This window comes from Bos taurus, chromosome 18 (assembly GCF_002263795.3).
Source record: "Bos taurus isolate L1 Dominette 01449 registration number 42190680 breed Hereford chromosome 18, ARS-UCD2.0, whole genome shotgun sequence".
NCBI classification, from domain to species: Eukaryota; Metazoa; Chordata; class Mammalia; order Artiodactyla; family Bovidae; genus Bos; species Bos taurus.
This window is the reverse complement of record NC_037345.1, coordinates 38,512,931-38,533,018: the sequence shown is the minus strand read 5'-3', so window position 1 is coordinate 38,533,018 and position 20,088 is coordinate 38,512,931. Positions and strand designations below refer to the sequence as shown.

The window sequence follows — 20,088 nt, the reverse complement described above, 5'->3', positions numbered from 1 at the left end:
AAACAAGTCCTTGTCTTTGGGACATTCAGGCTTTAAGAGAGAAAATAAATTCTGAAACTACTTATAAAACTTAATCACATGATTATACAAACTCACACAAAAAAACTTTTTTCAATTTACTAAATTTCTAACCATGCAGGAAATGAAGAGCTAAGGGACAGAACATAAACAGAAAGGGAAATTATTCCTGCTTTTCATGTTAAACCTTTATGGGTTTTTCACTGTTAAAGCTAATATGACTTGAGTGTAAGTAAATTCTTAGCATAACAGAAATATCCCAGATATTAATATATTGACTGTAGCCTAAATCTCCACCTTCTGAAAACTATTCAAGGCCTTTACAGAGCTTAAAAAAATGTTACTGGTAATAATTACAGTCCTGCACCAAAAAGTAAAATTCAACCTTACAGACAATATCAGATGAATCTCATAAAGCTTTTCCCTAAAAGAAAGTTTAAAAAGTAGAAGAATCTATCTCCTTTTAAAGGTGTGAATATGTAGGTGAGGGTGTGGGTATGTGGATGTATAGTGGAAAGACAATGGTAAGAAAATAAGAAAGCTTTCTTTCCAAATTTTATCAAATTTTCAGGCAATGTAGAGAACAAGTGTATCTGCACTGACTCCATCATTGTAAAGTCGCTCAGTTGTGTCCAACTCTTTTTGACCCCATGGACTATACAGTCCATGGAATTCTCTAGGCCAGATTTCTGGAGTGGGTAACTTTCCCCTTCTCCAGGGGATCTTTCCAACCCAGGGATCGAACCCAGATCTCCTCAATTGCAAGCGGATTCTTTGCCAGCTGAGCCACCAAGGAAGCCCAACTCTTTGTGACCCCGTGGACTATACTGAAAACAACTGAAATGCAAAGTAATAAACAAAAACATTTTAAAATCATACCAGTTGATAAAAATAGTTAAAAAGAAAAAAGAAGAAGAAGTACCAATACAAAAATCTAAATGAAAGTGGAAATTCAGAGAAGGCGGTGGTGTGCTGAATCTGCTTTTGCCCATTTTAAACAGAGTTAAGATGTACAGATCTGGTTTGGAACGAAGGAGAGAAGACAAATAAAAATATCACCTAAGAGTCTAACAAGAGGTTGTCCATCCAAGAAGCTGAGAACTCGGTTACGGTGATCCAAGAGTCTGGGTTTAAGGGACTATAAGGAAAGCTATCTTGGAAATGAGCAAAACAGGGGAAAAAAGAGCAACAAGTTGCAACCACAATCTAGCACTCAAGTAAATGTACACACCAAATTCACATTACCTGAATGGGTCCAAATAAATAAGTAAACATAAAATGGCACGCAACTCTTCATACCCCAAGAAGCCAGAATGCAACAAACACGAATGTTAACTGGTGGAACAAACTTATTAAATACACAAATAAACAAGGCACTGTGAAAGAGAACCAGTAAAAACAAACCTATAAGGATTTCATATCTTGGAATTATCACAAAAAGATTATATAAAATCCAGTTTAATATGTTTATAATAATTTTTAAAGTGAAAAAACATCTTCATAGAACAGGAAAAAAAACAACATATGACATAAAATGTTCACAAGACATTTATACAGATTAAATACACAGTAGTTGAAATTTAAAAACCCAGTCAAGAGGTTTTCACACATTATCTCAGAAGAGACTAACCTGCCCAACTAAAAAATAGCTAGAGAAAGTAGGTAAAATATGGAAAACAACAATGTGAAGGTATTAAAGAGCTACCAAAGGCAGTCAAGAAGTATAAAAGAGAAGTTCAGAAAGCTAAGCTCAACTTTCAGCATGGGCTTTATTAAGTCATTTGTCAATCCTCAGACAGGAGGCAGAGAAGCTAAGCAGAACTGTTAGTAGTAATCACATATAGGGGAAAAATATTTTGAAGTTTCAGCACTCGGGCTTCCCTGGTGGCTCAGTCGGTAAAGAATCCACCTGCAATGCAGGAGACTGCCTGCAGTGCAGGAGATAAGAGTTCAATTCCTGGGTGGGTGGGGAAGATCCCCTGGAGGAGGAAATGGTAATCCACTTCATAATTCTTGCCTGGAGAATCCTATGGACAGAGAAGACTGGGGGGTTACAGACCATGGGGTCGCAAAGAGTTGGACATGACTGAAGTGACTTAGCACACATGCACACATGTCTTAGGGAAGCACTGCTTCTAGGGGAGAGGACAGTGAGTGACTTAAAAGTGACACTATTTGGATGTTTAGTGGTAAGGAGAAAGAAGAAAACAAGAGAGAAATAATAAATGATCCTTCAGAAATAAAAGGAAGCACAAAATTAAAGAAAGGAAAACTTCACTTTCCAAACAAACGCACCATAAATTTAAAACACTGCCCTTCATTATAGTAACAGAATAGGGTCCTTTTGAACTAAGAAACCTTGTAAACTCTCTCACAACTTTCTATATAAACTAGTATCACTGGTCAAGAAAAATAAAACTTTTAAAATGGATCAGAAAACAGTAGGCAACAACTGTAAAAATTATTATGAAATAATATAGAACATAAGAACAAAAACTCTTCAGCTGATGAACACTCCTCTCCAAAAAGAAAAAGGGAAAAAGAAACCATAAAGAAAACTATAACAATGTCTCAAATTGAACCATATATTGTTAAACCAGTATTTACACATATTTTTCAAAAACCTTAAATCAAACATTCAATAATTCAGAACAGAAATAGAACAGAATTGGGCAAAAATCTTCACTTTAGGAAGATGTGAAATAAAAGATAACTGGTCTCATGAAAGAAACTGAGAAGACAAAAAATATTTTAGAAATAAAAAATCAATTATAAAGTACTCAAGAGAGAAAGGGATTGAATGAAAATACAAGGGGCACTGAACAAAAGACTGAATATAACCAAGGGAATAAAACAAAATGAAGGAAGATTGTAATAAGGATCAGGGAAACGTTATAACATACCAGAGAAAGAAAGAGGACCCAACATATATAAAATTAAAGAGCTAATATTTAAAACTAATTAAAAAATAACCAAAATAAGAAAACACATGAATATTATAAAGGTCTAAGAAGGGCCTGGGAAAACTGATACAAACAATTCTGAGATCTATTAAAAACACATAATTAGACTTTAAAGATAGAAAAAATTATCTGGGATCACTTGCAAAGAAAGAAAAATCAACCTGGGATCAGACTACTGAGCAGTAACCTACAAATAAAGATAACAGGAAGGTAGGAATCAAATTATTTTATTTAAACTGATGAAATTGAACAGTGAAATCTTAAGTAAGCAAAAGAGGGACAAAAATAAGGGCATTATAAATAACAATATAAAGACAACCACTAGAACAAAAATATAAACCTTCCAAAATGCCAAGGAAAATACAAAAAGGGAGGAACATAATACAAAATGAAAGCGAGGAAATGTAGTAACATATACATGTGTGCGTACGTGCTCAGTCACTTCAGTTGTGTCTGACTCTGCGGCCCTGCAGACTGTAGTGCGCCAGGCTCCTTTGTCCATGGGATTCTCCATGCAAGAATGCTAGAGTGGGTTTCCATGCCCTCCTCCAGAGGATCTTCCCCACCAGGGATTGAACCTACTTTTGTTACATTTCCTGAATTGGTAGGCAGGTTCTTTACCACTAGCACCACCTGGGAAGCCCCCTAATATATGAGAGTCCCTTGGACTGCAAGGAGATCCAACCAGTCCATTCTGAAGGAGATCAGCCCCGGGATTTCTTTGGAAGGAATGATACTGAAGCTGAAACTCCAGTACTTTGGCCACCTCATGCGAAGAGTTGACTCATTGGAAAAGACTCTGATGCTGGGAGGGATTGGGGGCAAGAGGAGAAGGGGACGACAGAGGATGAGATGGCTGGATGGCATCACTGACTCGATGGACGTGAGTCTGAGTGAACTCCGGGAGTTGGTGATGGACAGGGAGGCCTGGCGTGCTGCGATTCGTGGGTCACAAAGAGTTGGACACGACTGAGCGACTGATCTGATCTGATCTGATTAATATAATATTTTGTTAGAATTGTGTCATATCAATAAATATACACAGATTTCCTATTAGAAAAAACCTACAATGTTGAATTAACTCACAAAGCCAAACAACTCTAAAATGTATTAGAGAAGCTCATCTAAAATAAAGTAATTCAATTATTAAAAATACAAGGGCTAGCCAATGTATTCTATGCAAACAGAACAATAAGAAAGTAGGTATTGCAATTCTGATATCAGATACAGTAGAACTAACACCAAAAGCACTGCATACTAAAAGGAACATTTTATGATCTAAAAGCCAATTCAAAATAAATATAGAATAGGAATATATATGTGGCAAATAATACAATGAGTATCATGATAAAATAGAATCAAGGAGAAGTAAAGATGCAAAAAAATAAAACAAAAAGAAGACATCAACATACCAAACTCAATATAAGTATTCAAAAAATATAAAAGGATGAGGAATATATAAACTAAACAAGCTATGTCAATATCTTTATCTTTAAACTTCTATAAGAAGTAATTTCTTTTTTAAGTACATATGAAACTTTCATAAAAATTAACCAAATGCATGTGTCTCAAAGAAAGCTTCAATATGTTCCATAAAGTAGAAACAATATAAAAATACTTTGATCAAATTAAAAACAAAAGATTATTTCACCATATAGTATTAAAATTTTGTAGCAATGTCTTTGGTGAAAGGGGAAATATAAACTGACATACTGAATGGAATGGTTAGATTTTAAACTACTAACAAGACCAAGAGCTGATGTGAATGTAGAATAACTAGAACTGTCATATGCTGCTCATTGGAAAACAAATGAAAACTTTGGGCAAAAGTTTGGTAGTATTTTAGGATGTTAAACATTTATCATATAATTCCTAGGTAGTCATCCAGCAAAAGTAAAAATCTATGACCACAAAAAACCTGTAGGGAAATGTTTATGGCAGCTTTATCACTAACAGCCAAAAACCTGGAAAAATCCGAATGTCCATTAACTGGCTAATAGATAAACAGATTATGGTACATATGTACAATGGAGTACTACTCACACACAAAACATAATAAACTGATACATGCAACAACATGAATAAATCTTAAATTCATTTGCCAACTGAAAGAAGTCAGATATAGGCCGCATACTACAGAATTCTATTAACATGATGTTCTCAAAGTACAAACCTACAGTGGCAGAAAGCAGATCAGCAGTTGCTAGGGGATAGGTATGGGACCTGAGAAATGATGATAAAGGATCATGAGGTAACTTTACAGACTTACAGAAATATTCCATATCTTGATTCCATATCTTGATTATGGCAGTAGTTTACAACTGTTTATATTTGTCAAAACTCATAGAACTATATTCCTAAAAAGTGAATTTTACCATATGTAAATTAAGCCTCAGTAAAACTGACTTCTAAAAGAGAAGCAATCAGGGAGTGGGGAAAAAAAAATTACATCCAAGAGAACAAAGATCAGAATGACTCCAAATAATCTTACAACACAAGGCAGAAGGCAATAGAATATTAAATTAGTACTCAAAACACAATTATATATCCACGTTAAAAATAAATCTTTTGGGCTTGCCTGGTGGTCTAGTGGTTAAGAATCTGCCTGCCAATGCAGGGGACATGGGTTCAATCCCTGATCTGGGAGGATTCCACATGCTGGGGAGAAACTCAGCCTATATGCCACAACTACGAAGCCAGTGTTCTAGAGCCCGTGGGTTGCGGCTGCAGCTACAGAGCCCGCAGGTCCTAGAGTCCATGCTCTGCGCCAACACAAGCTACTGCAATGAGAAGCCAGTACATCTATCTCAATGAAGAGCAGCCTCTGCTCACCTTAACTAGAGAAAGCCTACACACAGCAATGAAGACCCAGTGCAGCCAAAACTAAATAAATCTTTCAAAAATGAAAGTTAACCAAAAGCATTTTCAAGTAAAAACAAAACAAAACAAAAACAGAATCCATTTCCAACAAGCCATCCCATAAGCAATGTTAAAGGAAAACTTCAGACTGAAGAAAAGAAATGAAAATTTGGATCTACAAGAAGAAATGGGCTTCTTTGGTGCCTCAGATGGTGAAGAATCTGCCCACAATGCAGGAGACTCGGGTTCAATCTCTGGGTGGGGAAGATCCCTTGAAGAAGGGAATGGTTACCCACTCCAGTATTCTTGCCTGGATAATTTCATGGACAGAGGAGCCTGGTGGGGTCGCAAAGAGGTGGACAACAACTGAGACACTGACACTTCATAAGAAGAAACAGAGTGCCAGAAATGGTAAGATGTAGGCAAATATTAATAAAATTTATGCTCATTTTCTTAATCCATTAAAACCTCCTCACAAATAAACTGCTAGACTTGGATGGATGCATGCTGTTTTCTATCAAATCTTTAACAAAAAATAATACCAATCCTGTACAAAATTTTTTAAAAAATAGAGAAGAATATAACACATCTCAGATCATTTAGATCTGAGTCATTTAGTCAGACAACATTGCCATAATGCTAAAATCAGAAAATCACAATAAAGCAAAACAAAGACCAATCTTCCTTATGAACACTCAAAAGAAAAAAAAAATTAAGATCACATTAAAAGACATAAAAACAATCAGGATATACTATATTCATGGATGGAAAAAATGAATATGGTAAACATGACAGTTCTTCCCAAATTAATGTAGAATATACAGACTAATTCCTATCAAAGCAATTCCTGTCAAAACCTAAGAAGATTTCTCATTAAAATTAATATAGAAAATCAAAGGGCCAAGAATAAATAAGAGAACAGCTTGGTGTGGGAGTAAGGGGAGCAGTTTAACCTACAGAATATTGTCTTCTTTCAGATATAAGGTAATTAAAACACCAGAGGCAAATGAAATAGACTAAACGAGCTCAAAAACAAAGGCAAACATAAATTTATACAAACTGTATGGGAACGTGACATTACCCATTCAGTCAAGAAAGGATGTCTTATTCCAGGGCTTGTAAATTTTTTCTATCAAGGGCCACATGGTTAATATATTAGGCTTTGAAACTCATATAGTTTCTGTCACAACTACTCAATTCTGACCTTGTAGACAACACGAAAACAAGTGGATGTACCTGTGTTCTGATAGAATTTCATTTACATAAACAGATAGTGGACCAGATTTGGCCCGTGGGCATGTTTTCCAAAAAGCAACAAAACAACAAAAAATTTTTTAGTTAAAATCATTTTTCACACATAATACACAAAACTAAGTTTAGTGTGGGGGAAAAAAAAACACTTGATGATGTAAATTACAATCAGGACAAGCTACTGGAATTTCACAATAAAATCATTTTAATATAAGGCATCCAAAACATTAAGGCACAAACCTTACTTTAACTCTTTAGGTTGATCAAGTATTTTCCTAATTAATGTAAAAAGATACAAAATCTCAAGTGTGAATGACCTTTCTACAATTCTAGAAAGCATTTCAGTGACTTCTCTAAAATTCTTAACCCAGTGCTCATTTGAAAGTGCTAATACAATTGCTTCTAGGTTTCTCACTTTCCCACTTTCTTCAGAACAAGTCTCAATTCAGAAATTAAATGACGGCCATTTAAAAGAAGTAGAACATTTAGCTGCTTTGGCTGTTTCTTTCTACTTTTAAGAAATAGAAACACACTTCTAGAATACTGAACTGGAGTTCTTCGGTACAGATTTAAAACTCCCTGAAATTGATACAAAAAATTTGCGTATTATGTGTCATACTGTACACAAAAGCTTCAAGGTTTTTCTTGCTTCTTAAAGGGGACTATGCCCTCACATATCCCCCAACCCCAAGAAAGTTAAATTCTGTTAAACCTCGGTTCCAGAGACTGGACATACAGAAAATCAAGTTGAATTATCAAATTAGAAAGAAAAGAGGATTTTCATAGTTATAGACAGGGATGTCAGACAAAATGTTCATTCATACTATAGAACTCCTTAAAGTGGTTCTGAATCTCAACTTGAAATTCAATAGTGTGGTGTGGTGAGGGGAGTCAGATCATAATAGACACAGAAGGTTAATGAAGAGAAGACTTTTCAATGGGAGTTATTTTGTTTGTTTCGTTTTTTAATGTTTCTGATCAAGCCTCAGAATTTCATTTTATTCCAAAAGGTCTATTGGGTTTCTTCTAAGATCCAGACAGTACTCACAATGCCAAAATGAAATGTGTCAACAGGGTCCGACCAAGGACAAAGTAATCATGTTTTCGACAGGAATCCGCTCATTCAGAATCAGCAACGGGGTCAAGATCTTACATTTCTGTAGCGTTTTATACAGAGCTTGCACTTGCCGCTTTCCACGGGACCTTTATTGAGTCTCAGTTGGGAGCAAGTGGACAGCAGCATCCTATTCCTTTATAAGGAAAGTTCTGGACTCAGTTTGTGAGATGTGGGGCGCTCCCCAGGACGCTCGGGAGTTTCCCACCCTATCACGGACAGGTAGAATGTTCCTGACAATGTGGGTGATGGAGAGCAGACTATAACTAGGAAAGAGGCGGGAGGGTAGGAATGAGCCGGGAGTCAAGTATGCTTGGGGGAGGTGTAAGCACGTCAGAGTTGGAGGGTTGCTACTGAGGAGGGTTGGAAGGTGAGAGACACCCGTTCGTGAAAAGAAAAGGGAGGGGAGACTCCCTCCTGGAGCGACAGAAGCGGGGCGGGAGCGTCGTCTCTGAGATGAGAGGAAAACGTCGTGAGGGAAGAATCTAGAGGCTGTGAGGAGGGGAACAGTGAGCCTGCCTCAGGAAGGGAAGTTCCAGCCCGACTGAAGTCCCCCATCTCGAGGCGACCGGTTTAACGCAGCGCCCCTGCTCCTCGGCCGCCCTTTTCGTCATTCTCCCCTCAGGGTCTCTCACCACCGAGTTTGTTGGCTCCTGCAAGACGCCCAGCACCATTGTCACCTCATGAACTGTCCGCGCCACAAATTCAAATCAGAGTTCCAGAGCCTAGCGCTCCGAACTTCTCCCAGAGTGAAGGACAAATGGACCAATGGAAGCCCCGCTGGCCACAGACGTACAAGACGGTGGGCGGGACGAAGGGTCGGGGTGGGCAGAAGAGCGTTGTCTTGACGACGGCTTCCGGTGCTGCGGTGACTTACCGCCGGAAGGCGAGAGTCCGCGGGAAAAGCGATCTTGTTAGGTGGTTACTGTGGCTTGGGGCTGAGGCGGTCCCCTCAAGAGTAACCGCGGGCTTGTGCCACGGTCATGCCACTGGCCTTCGTTTCCTTTAGCCTTCTCGCTCACCAAAAGATTTTCCCGTCCAGTTATAAAGTGCAAGTTGTTTGCCAAAGGTAAGCGTGTAGTATAACACCATTCCCTTGTTTTTTAGAGGGTAACGGAAACTTGAGTCCACTTTGTCACCAGGGAGCGGGTACTAAAAAAAAAAGAAAAAAGTGAAAATTTGGATTTCTAAACATTTAGTAAAGTTTTACCGTGTGCATTTTTACTGTATTGTACGCAGTTTGTAGTCTGAAATATTGGGTGCAATTTTATATACAATTAAATTTAAAATTCTGGTTCTTTAGGACCCGCAAATTTCATCTGAACCGGGTATATTAAAGACCTTTAATTTTAAAATTTTATGTAACCATCTAGAAGCTTCTCTAACTTAAGTTCTTAATCTCCCGTAAATCTCAAGTTAGATGGTATAAGATGGACACGTTCTCTGAGTCCAGACCATTACAAGAGTCAAACTAATTCGGCTGAGGTGCCTCTTTTCATACAGAATCACTTGAATCTAAAATAATTGAAACCAGATGCTAAGCATGGCTCCTTTAGTTCAATGTGTATCTCTTGGCGATAATGGTCTCACTTCAGTCTCTCCTTTATGGAAGAAAGTAAGCACTGTTGAAATGAAGGAGGAAAAATAAGGCTTCTTACAGACAGGTATTAAAAACAAAACAAAAAAAACTTAGGAGCTTTGAAACACATCTTTTAACAAAAGTCGTTAAATTCTTGTCACCAAAATCTAAAAGAAAAAGTTCATAATTTATCTGCTTATCAAGAAGAATTTCTTCCTTTACACTTAAGACAGGGAAACATTTATGAAAGCTTAGATCTATATGTTTAGGTCCCTGCCAACCCTTTTCTTAAAATTCCAACTTCAAAACTCCCTACTAATGAGCACTTTTCCAGCAGCTTGGATGAAACGTTCTGAATAACTTCTTCCGCCTGGAGGTTAGAAATTTCATTAAATAAAAAATTAAATATATTAGAATACTTAGGTATGAAACATTAACGAACTGAGTAACATTCTTCAGAAGAAGAAGCACTTAAGAAAACATAGGCCACCTGCATTGTGGAGCCATCTCAAATGATGAGATTTGATAGATAGGCGAGAGATCAAAAAATGGCCAGATTTCAAAAGAGAATGTTCTGTGAGCTGCTTATTGCCCTCATAGACCATTCAAAAATAAAACCAACTCTCAGCAGAAGCCCAAGAGGCATTAGAGATGAACTAGAGTATCCTTTGGATGTCAGTATTGTACTGAAAAAGTCAGTTACACTGTTATTTATCTGCAGGGGGAAATGCCTAAATTTTATAAGGATTTAGAACTTTAATTTAAAAGTGTATAGTGACTATAGAGTTTAGAAAGGAGACTTGAATCTAAGTTAGATGAACTTGGGAAAACAGTGTTGTCTGAGGTAGCATCTGACTTTGTACTCTCCATTCCTCTTACTTAAATGTTCTCTTATTCCTGCTTTTTTGAATCTTATCTTTGAATACCCAGGCCAAATTCTGAGTTTTTCTGAGCTGTAACTCATAGTTAACTGTCTCAGAACACCTATAGAATTAAAAATACACTGTTTATTTGGCTTTTTTCTTTACATTTAGGCCTGGTAGTGTTTTTCTCATTTATGTTGATGAATGTATCTTACATATAACTTGCCTTATCTGTTGGATTCTAAGCTACTTAGAATTGTATTCACCACTGTACATGGCAGATGACTTGAACATGGTAAACATCATTCTTTTCAATCTCTTTTTTTTGGCTGTGTTGGGTCTTAATTGCAGCATGTGGGATCTTCATTGCCGAGTGTTGGATCATTATTGCCAGGTGTGGGCTCTTCGTTGCAGCCGGTAGGATATAGTTCACTAACCGTGGATTAAACTTGGGCCCCCTGTGTTGGGGGCACGGAGACTTAATCACTGGACCACCAGGGAAGTCCCAGTAAACATAATTCTGATGTAAAAATGCCACTGTTAAGATTAATATTAAATATAGTGGCAGCTGCATTAGTTTGCTAGGTTTGCTATAACAATACCACAGACTGAGGGTGTAAACAACAGAAATTTATTTTCTCACAATTCTGGAGGCTGGAAAGTTCAATACTAAGGTATCAGCGGGAATGATTTCATTCTGAGGCTTCTCTCCTTGACATGTAGTTATGCCTTTGTGTTCACATGGTCTTTAATTCATGCCCATCTGTGTCCAGATTTCTTCTTATAAAGACATCAGTCATACTGGATTAGGGCCCATCCAAAAGACCTCATTTTAATTTAATTACCTCTTTAAAATCCTTATCTCCAAGTATGGTTGCATTCTGAGGTACTGGGGATTAGGACTTCAGAATATGAATTTGGGGGTACACAGTTCAATCCATACAATAATCAACATTCAGAAAGCAGAAATGATTGGCAGTAGTTGTCCATTAGCACTCTCATCTTCAGACCTGTAGATAACATAATTGTGTACATCAAGTTTGTTTAAGATAATAGGGAATGGAAGTGAAAGTTGCTCAGTTTGTGACCGACTCTTGGCGAATTCTCCAGGCCAGAATACTGGAATGGGTAGCCCGTCCCTTCCCCAGGAGATCTTCCCAACCCAGGGATCGAACCTAGGTCTCCCGCATTGCAGGTGGATTGTTTCCCAGCTAAGCCACAACGGAAGCCCAGGGAATGGAAGAGCCTGTGGTAAATCAGAGAATATTTGCCAAAGACTTTCAAATTGAAATTTGTCAAAAAACAGAAAACACAACCCACACACATACACCAGCATGCCACACAATCCTGGGTCATCCAAACAAATAAACAGCAACAACAAAACAAGCAGGCTGATTGGTTTTGGCTCACAGGGGGCTGGTTTACAAAAACACCAGCATATTTCATTTGGAATCTGTAACCTCTTAAGTGGATACTGGACATAGTATGTTTTTCAATATCCAAAAGACGTTTTCCCCAGACCCGATTGGTTCACACATAACTTTAAGTACCTCCTTTGTTGAAGGAATTGTACTAAGTGCCTCACTGAGATTAAATCCATAAATTTGTCCACATATATCTAATTGTTACAAGGACATCCAGTTTTTGATTAAATTTATAAAATGTGTGGGCTTCCCAGGTAGCTCAGTGGTAAAGAATCTGTCTGCGAATGCATGTTCAATCCTTGGATTGGGAAGATCCCCTGGAGAAGAAAACGGCATCCACTCCAGTATTCTTGCCTGGGAAATCCCATGGACAGAGAAGCCTGCTGGGCTACAATCCATGGGGTTGCAAAGAATCGGACACGACTTAGCGACTAGACACCACCACCACCATAAGATGCACAACCATGCATAATTTAGTATTTTGAGTGGTACAGGTTTATCCTATAAGTGAATTAGAACTCTTGGAAAAAAGTCTTTATGAGATTATGTGCTCTGATAAGGTCAAGGCTCTGATCTTAAGTACAAGTGGAGACGACAGGACACATATAAGAAAATAATTATAGTGCAAGATAAAAGTGAGACCATAGAGTTATAAAGTACTGTGGGAAATTAAAGGAGGAAAAGATTTCTTCAAGGTTGACGTATTACTAAAGGTATTTAATGCAGGTAGGATTATTCTTTTTTATAGCACTTGGTACTTCGAATATAGCATTAATCAATGTGTTGTATCTGAAGAAACAAGACTCCAGGATTCTTGCCTGGAAAATCCCATGGGCAGAGGAGCCTGGCAGGCTACATTGCCATGGGTTTACAAAGCAGTTGAACATGACTTAGTGACTAAACAACAACAAGTGTCTTAGATGTTATTTGCGTATGTTCACATTTCCCCAGTACAATCTGAAATACTCAAGAATATTTTAATCTTTATATGCTCCAGTCTAGTGTTGTTTAGGGAGAAGGCAATGGCACCCCACTCCAGTACTCGTGCCTGGAAAATCCATGGACGGAGGAGCCTGGTAGGCCACAGTCCATGGGGTCGGGAGAGTTGGACACAACTGAGCATCTTGACTTTCACATCACTTTCGTGCCTTGGAGAAGGAAATGGCAACCCACTCCAGTGTTCTTGCCTGGAGAATCCCAGGGACGGGGGAGCCTGGTGGGCTGCCACCTTTGGGGTCGCACAGAGTCAGACACGACCGAAGTGACTTAGCAGCGGCAGCAGTGTTGTTTAAAAGTATCAGGGTCACCTGGGTAACTTTTTTTTTTTTAATTAGAAGATAATTGCTTTACCATGCTCCGTTAGTTTCTGCTATACAACATGAATCAGGTATCAGGTCAGGTCAGTTGCTCAGTCATGTCCAGCTCTTTGCGACCCCATGAATTGCAGCACACCAGGCCTCCCTGTCCATCACCAACTCGCGGAGTTCACTCAAACTCATGTCCATCAAGTTGGTGATGCCATCCAGCCATCTCATCCTCTGTTGTCCCCTTCTCCTCCTGCCCCCAGTCCCTCCCAGCATCAGAGTCTTTTCCAATGAGTCAACTCTTCTCATGAGGTAGCCAAAGTATTTATAGGTGTACATATATTCACTCCCTTGTGAACCTCCCTCCCCTGCCTCATCCCACCTGTCTGGGTCATCAGAGAGAACCAAACCGAGCACCCTGTATTATATAGGAACTTTTTAACAGTAAACTTTTTTCAACTCTGGCTCTGTAGATTCTAATTTAGTAGGCCTAGGGAAGTGGTAGAGAATCTCTGTTTTTAAAATGTTTCTCCCGCTTAATGATTCAGATTATCAGCCCCACTTAGAACCTTCTGCCTTGAAGCACCTGGTATATAGTATGCTCTCAATAAGTTCTTGTTACATTAAATGAGTGGAGCTGTGATTTAGTAAGATTAATAAGGCCCCTGTGTGTAGGAATGAATTAGAGTGGAAAATATCCTAGAGGCAAGGAAATCCTATTACACAAGTCCAGTTAAGAGATGAAGCAGCCTTAAACTAGAGTAGGGGCCATAGAAAGGGAGAGAAATAGATGAGAAACGTTGAAAAGGTAAGAGTCTACAGAACTAGGTAAACTTTATATAAGGCACTAGTTCGCAAAACAGTGTAGCTAAAATTTACATGAGGTGTTTATTTCATAAGCAGGTTGCCAGACTCTGTATGAACTCCTGTTTGGTTGGTCCGGGGTGAAGCACATGAATTTGCATTTTTTAAAAATTTATACTGGAGTATAGTTGATTAAGGGACTTCCCTGGTGGCAACAGTGTTGTGTTACTTCCAGGTATACAACAAAGAGATTCAGCTATGCTAATTTATGTATCCTTTTCCCGTTTAGATTATTAAAGAATATTGAGCAGTACTGTGCTATTGAGTAGGTCCTTGTTGGTTATCTGTTTTAAATATAACTGTCAGTCCCCAATTCCCAATCTGTCCATTCCCCACCTTTCCCCTTTGGTAATCACAAATTCATTTTCTAAGTGCATCTGTTTCTGTTTTGTAAATAAGTTCATTTGTATTAATTTTTTTTAGATTCTGCATACAAGTGGTATCATACAATATTTGTCTTTCTCTGACTTCACTTATTAAGATAATCTCCAGGTCCCTCCATGTTGCTGCAAATGGCATTATTTCATTCTCTCTTTTTTTTTTATGACTACCATGCTTTTGTATATATGTACCACATCTTCTTTACTCATTCATCTATTGATAAATATTTAAGTTACTTCCATGTCTTGGCTATTGTAAATAGTGCCACTATGTATATTCTGTTGCATGCATCCTTTCAAACCATGTTTTTTGTTTTTTTTTGATATGAGCCCAGGAGTGGGAATGCTGAATCATATGGTAGCTCTATTTTTAGTTTCTTAAGGAACCTCCACACTTTTCTCCATAATGGCTGTTTAGTTCAGTTCAGTTGCTCATGTCCAGCTCTTTGCGACTTCATGGACTGCAGCTCACCAGGCTTCCCTGTCCATCACCAACTCTGGAGCTCGCTGAAACTCATGTCCATCGAGTCAGTGATGCCACCCAACCATCTCATCCTCTGTCGTCCCCTTCTCCTCCTGCCTTCAGTCTTTCCCAGAATCAGGGAAAGATTCTGTGAGTCAGTTTTCCAGTGAGTCAGTTCTTCACAAAGTATTGGAGCTTCAGTATCAGTCCTTCCGATGAATATTCAGGACTGATTTCCTTTAGGATGGACTGGTTGGATCTCCTTGCAGTCCAAGGGACTCTAAAGAGTCATCGCCAACACCAGTTCAAAAGTATCTTTGGCACTCAGCCTTCTTTATGGTCCAACTCTCACATCCATACATGATTACTGGAAAAAACCATAGCTTTGACTATATGGACCTTTGTTGGCAAAGTAATTTCTCTGCTTTTTAATATGATATCTAGATTGGTCATAGCTTTTCTTCCAAGGAGCAAGCGTCTTTTAATTTCATGGCTGCAGTCACCATCTGCAGTGATTTTGGAGCTCAAGAAAATAAAGTCTGTCACGGTTTCCATTTTTTTCCCCATCTATTTGCCATGAAGTGATGGGACTGGATGCCATGATCTTAGTTTTCTGAATGTTGAGTTTTAAGCCAATTTATTCACTCTCCTCTTTCACTTTCATCAAAAGGCTCTTCAGTCCCTCTTCGCTTTCTGCCGAAGAGGGTGGTGTCATATGCATATCTGAGGTTATTGATATTTCTCCCTGCATAATGGCTGTACCAATTTACATTCCCACCAAGAGTGTAGAAGGGTTTCCTTTTCTCCACACCCTCTGCAGCATTTATTGTTCTTAAACTTTTTGATGATGGCTGTTCTTACTCCTGTGAGGTGATATCTTACTGTATTTTGGATTTACATTTTTCCAATAATTAGTGATGTTTAGCATCTTTTCATGTGCCTCTTGGCCATCAGTATGTCTTTCTTGGAGAAATGTCTCTTGAGGTCTTTTTTCTAATTTTTTGATGGACATGAACTGTTTGTAAATTTTGAAGATAAATCATTTGTCGTTGCTTCATTTGCAAGTATTTTCTCCCATTTTGTGGGTTATCTATTCTTTTTTTGCCATCCTGGGATGTAGTCAGGATGTGGGCTCTGCTGCACTCTTTTTTTTTTTTTTAATTAAAACTTACTTTTGGCAGTGCTGGGTCTTTGTTGCTTTGTGTAGGCTTTCTGTAACTGCAGCAAGTGGGGGCTACTCTTCGTTGCCTTGCGTGGGCTTCTTCTTGTGGTGGCTTCTCTCGTTGCCGAGCACAGGCTCCAGGCGCTCCAGCTCCAGTAGTTGCAGCATGCAGCTCAGTAATTGCACTCACGGGCCCTTGAATGCACGGGCACGGAGGCTCGGTCACTACGGCAAAAGGACTCAGTTTCTCTATAACATGTGGAATCTTTTCCTACCCGGAATCAAACCCTTGTTCCCTGCATTGGAAGGCGGTTTCTTATCCACTGTGCAACCAGGGAAGTCCTCTCTTTTTGTTTATGGTTTCCAATGCTATGCACAGGTTTTTTAGTTTAATTTGGTCCCATTTGTTTATCTTTTGTTTTTATTTCAATTACTGTAGGAGATAACTGCTGCAACTTAAGTCGAAGAGTGTTCTGCTTATGTTTCCCTGTAAGAGTTTTCTCTCTTTCTTTCTAGCTGTGCTGGATCTTCATTCCTGCATGCAATTCTTTAGTTGTGGCGAGTGGCAGCTTCTTGTTGATGAGCTCGGGTTCTAGGCGTGCAGGCTTCAGTAATTGCAGCACGCGGGCTCAGTAGTGGTGTTGAATGAAAGTGAGAGTGGACAGCCGTGTCTTGTTCCTGATCTTGGAGGAAATGCTTTCAGCTTTTCACCATTGAGAATGATGTTTGCTGTGTTTGTCATATGTGGACTTTATTATGTAGAGATAGGGTCCCTCTATGCCCACTTTCTGGTGAGTTGTTCTTTTTTTTTTTAATCATAAATGGGTGTTGAATTTTGCCAAAAGCATTTTCTGCATCTATTGAAATGATTGTTTGGTTTTTATTCTTCAATTTGTGGATGTGGTATATCACACTAATTGATTTGCAGATATTAAAAAATTCTTGATTCACTGGGATAAATTCCACTTGATCATGGTGCATGATCTGTGTAACATATTGTTGGATTCAGCTTGCTAGTATCTTGTTGAAGATTTTTGTGTGTATGTTCATCAGTGATATTTGCCTATAATTTTCTTTTTGTGTGATATCTTTGGTTTTGTTAATGGCTGGTGGTGACCTCATAGAATGAGTTTGGGTGTGTTCCTTCCTCTGTGGGGATTTTTTTTTTTTTTGCGGGGGAGGGGAAAGGTTCAGGATAGGTGTTAATTCTTCTCTAAATTGTGGTTTTATTCTCATGTGTTCTGCTTGGGGTTTGCTGTGCATCTTGGAGCTGTAGACTTATATTTTAATCAATTTTGGGAGGTTTGTCTAGTATGTTATCAAACATTTTTTCTGTACTTTTCTCTTTTTCCTTTTCCTCTGGGACTCCAATTTTAAGCATGCTAGATTGCCTAATTTTGAACACATGCATCATTAATGATCCGCTACCTTTTTTCATACTTATTCTTTCTGTGTGCTTTGGTTTAGGTAATTTCTGTTGAATTGTCTTCAAAGTTATCGATCCTTTCTTCTACACTGTTCAACCTGCTATTCTGTTCAGTGATTTCATTAATCATTTTGGATATTATAGTTTTCAGTTCTAGTGTTTCCATTTGATTTTTAATTTTTGTTTTTATATCCTGACTGGAATTCCTCATGTTTTTACTCTGACTCATCATCACTCAAAAACTGCTGAAATTTCTACTTAGTTCCTTTAGTCTTTTGTCTGTAACTTTCTTCTAGGTTTCATGGATATCATTCTGTACATGCACAGTTGAGGAGTCAGCCAAGGATCTGAGGAGAGAGATTATGCAGATTTTGCTACCTTTTCCTCTTAGCCCCCAGTGGCTTCCCCTTTATGGAAGCTTTCTGTTTCCACTTCTAGCTGCTCCTATAGCCTCAAACTCCAAACTTTTTATCCCTCAGTCCCCCAAACTGTTGCTTTCTGTTTAAGTACTATTCCATGTACAGTATGCAGACAAGGAGGTAATCTTAGCAGAAAAATTAGAAAAATGTAGATCTTATTTATTGGCTACTCTTCTTTCAAGGGTCATATCCCCTTCAGCTTCTACCTGCTATTGATTGCTCCACTGCTGCTGCTAAGTCACTTCAGTCGTGTCTGACTCTGTGCGACCCCATAGACGGCAGCCCACCAGGCTCCCCCCTCCCTGGGATTCTCCAGGCAAGAACACTGGAGTGGGTTGCCATTCCCTTCTCCAATGCGTGAAAGTGAAAAGTGCAAGTGAAGTCACTCAGTTGTGTCCGACCCTTAGCGACCCCATGGACTGCAGCCTACCAGGCTCCTCCATCCATGGGATTTTCCAGGCAAGAGTACTGGAGTGGGGTACCACTGCCTTCTCCTGATTGCTCCACAGTGCCTTCCAATAGTTGTTTTCTTTTAGTCAAAATTTATAATTGTCATTGTCAAGAGTTATTGAATTGAATGTACTTCAGTACTTAAGAGTACCAAGTATCATTACATCTGTATTTATACATGGAAAAAACAAAGGTATGGTTTCTAATACATTGTTGGCTGTTATTCAGTCGCTCAATCATGTCCAGCTCTTTGTGACTCCCATGGACTATACAGTCCATGGAATTCTCCAAGCCAGAATACTGGAGTGGGTAGCCTTTCCCTTCTCCAAAGGATCTTCCCAACCCAGGGATTGAACCAAGGTCTCCCACAGTGCAGGTGGATTCTTTACCAGCTGAGCCACAAGGGAAGCCCAAGAATACTGGAGTGGGTAGCCTATCCCTTCTTCAGCAGATCTTCCTGACCAAGGAATTGAACTGGGGTCTCCTGCATTGCAGGCAGATTCTTTACCAACTGAGCTATGAGGGAAGCCTATTTCTCGGAGTATATATCCAAACTCATATCCATTGAGTCAATGATGCCATCCAACAATCTCATCCTCTGTCACCCCCTTCTGCTGCTTTCAGTCTTCCCCAGCATCAGGGTCTTTTCCAGTGAGTTGGCTTTTTGCATCAGGTGGCCAAAGTATTGGAGCTTCAGCATCAGTCCTTCCAGTGAATGTTTGGGGTTGATTTCCTTTAGGATTGACTAGTTTGATCTTGCTGTGCAAGGGACTCTCAAGAGTCTTCTCCCAGCACCACAGTTGGAAAGCACTGATACTTTGGCATTCAGCTGAAGCATATTGTATATGCAGCTGTATTTAGAGAAGTAAAAAGACATCTCCTAGAATGGGGAAAGAATTAGGTAATATTCTTTCAAAACTAATTTCTGGTATTTTAATATTGTGTAAAATTATGGGCTGTGGTGGGCATGAAAATGTCCTTTCTTCAGGGACCATAATTGACTGGTGGATCCAGGTACTCGTATGTTTTGGAACCCATTCCCATATTCATGTCAAGGCCATGATTCCCAAGTGATCCTTCCAGGCCATGAGTCCATATGGTGCCGATTGTAATCCAGGTTCTTTCCTATAACATAAGGGACTGTATTAATGGAATATTTTGTCAAAGGGCTCCCATTTGACTGGTCCAAGACCTTAGATGTTCAGCAGCCTGAGACTGTTCCTACCCAGTTCTCCCTCTTTCCATTTTCTCCTTCATAGGTGTCCTAAGGCTTCTTGCCCTCCTTTGCTCCCTCTTTGTTGCCTTTCTCAGGTAAATCCTTTAGTTCATGCTCAATCCCATCTTTGCATCTGCTTTTTGGAAGACCCAGACTAATACATAGACTCAAACTATCAACAGAAAATTGACCAAAGTTGACTTTTTAAAAAGAATATTTTTTAGAGAAAAATACCAAATAGCATATGTAGCAGACACTCCCTCCTCTATGAGGTAGAACTTTATTTCCATCTGCTTGGATATGGGCTGGACTAAATAATTTGATCCTAATGAA

The 20,088-nt window shown here is 38.9% G+C and overlaps 2 long non-coding RNA genes across 3 annotated transcripts in view; one reads left to right on the top strand and one right to left on the bottom strand.

Moving 5' to 3' along the window:
- Nucleotides 1-8,969, bottom strand: part of LOC101903067 (uncharacterized) — a 212,181-nt gene extending 203,212 nt beyond the window's left edge. Inside the window, exon 1 of one of the 2 annotated variants that reach the window (XR_009491358.1) lies at nt 8,841-8,969. This is a non-coding gene — a long non-coding RNA (uncharacterized lncRNA). The remainder of the gene's footprint in view (nt 1-8,840) is intronic. The other variant, XR_009491357.1, reaches the window with a different exon arrangement.
- A 25-nt stretch (nt 8,970-8,994) lies between these two features.
- The window catches only part of LOC101902904 (uncharacterized), a 168,305-nt gene continuing 157,211 nt past the window's right edge, over nt 8,995-20,088 (top strand). The window contains exon 1 of the long non-coding RNA XR_001502343.3: nt 8,995-9,274. This is a non-coding gene — a long non-coding RNA (uncharacterized lncRNA). The remainder of the gene's footprint in view (nt 9,275-20,088) is intronic.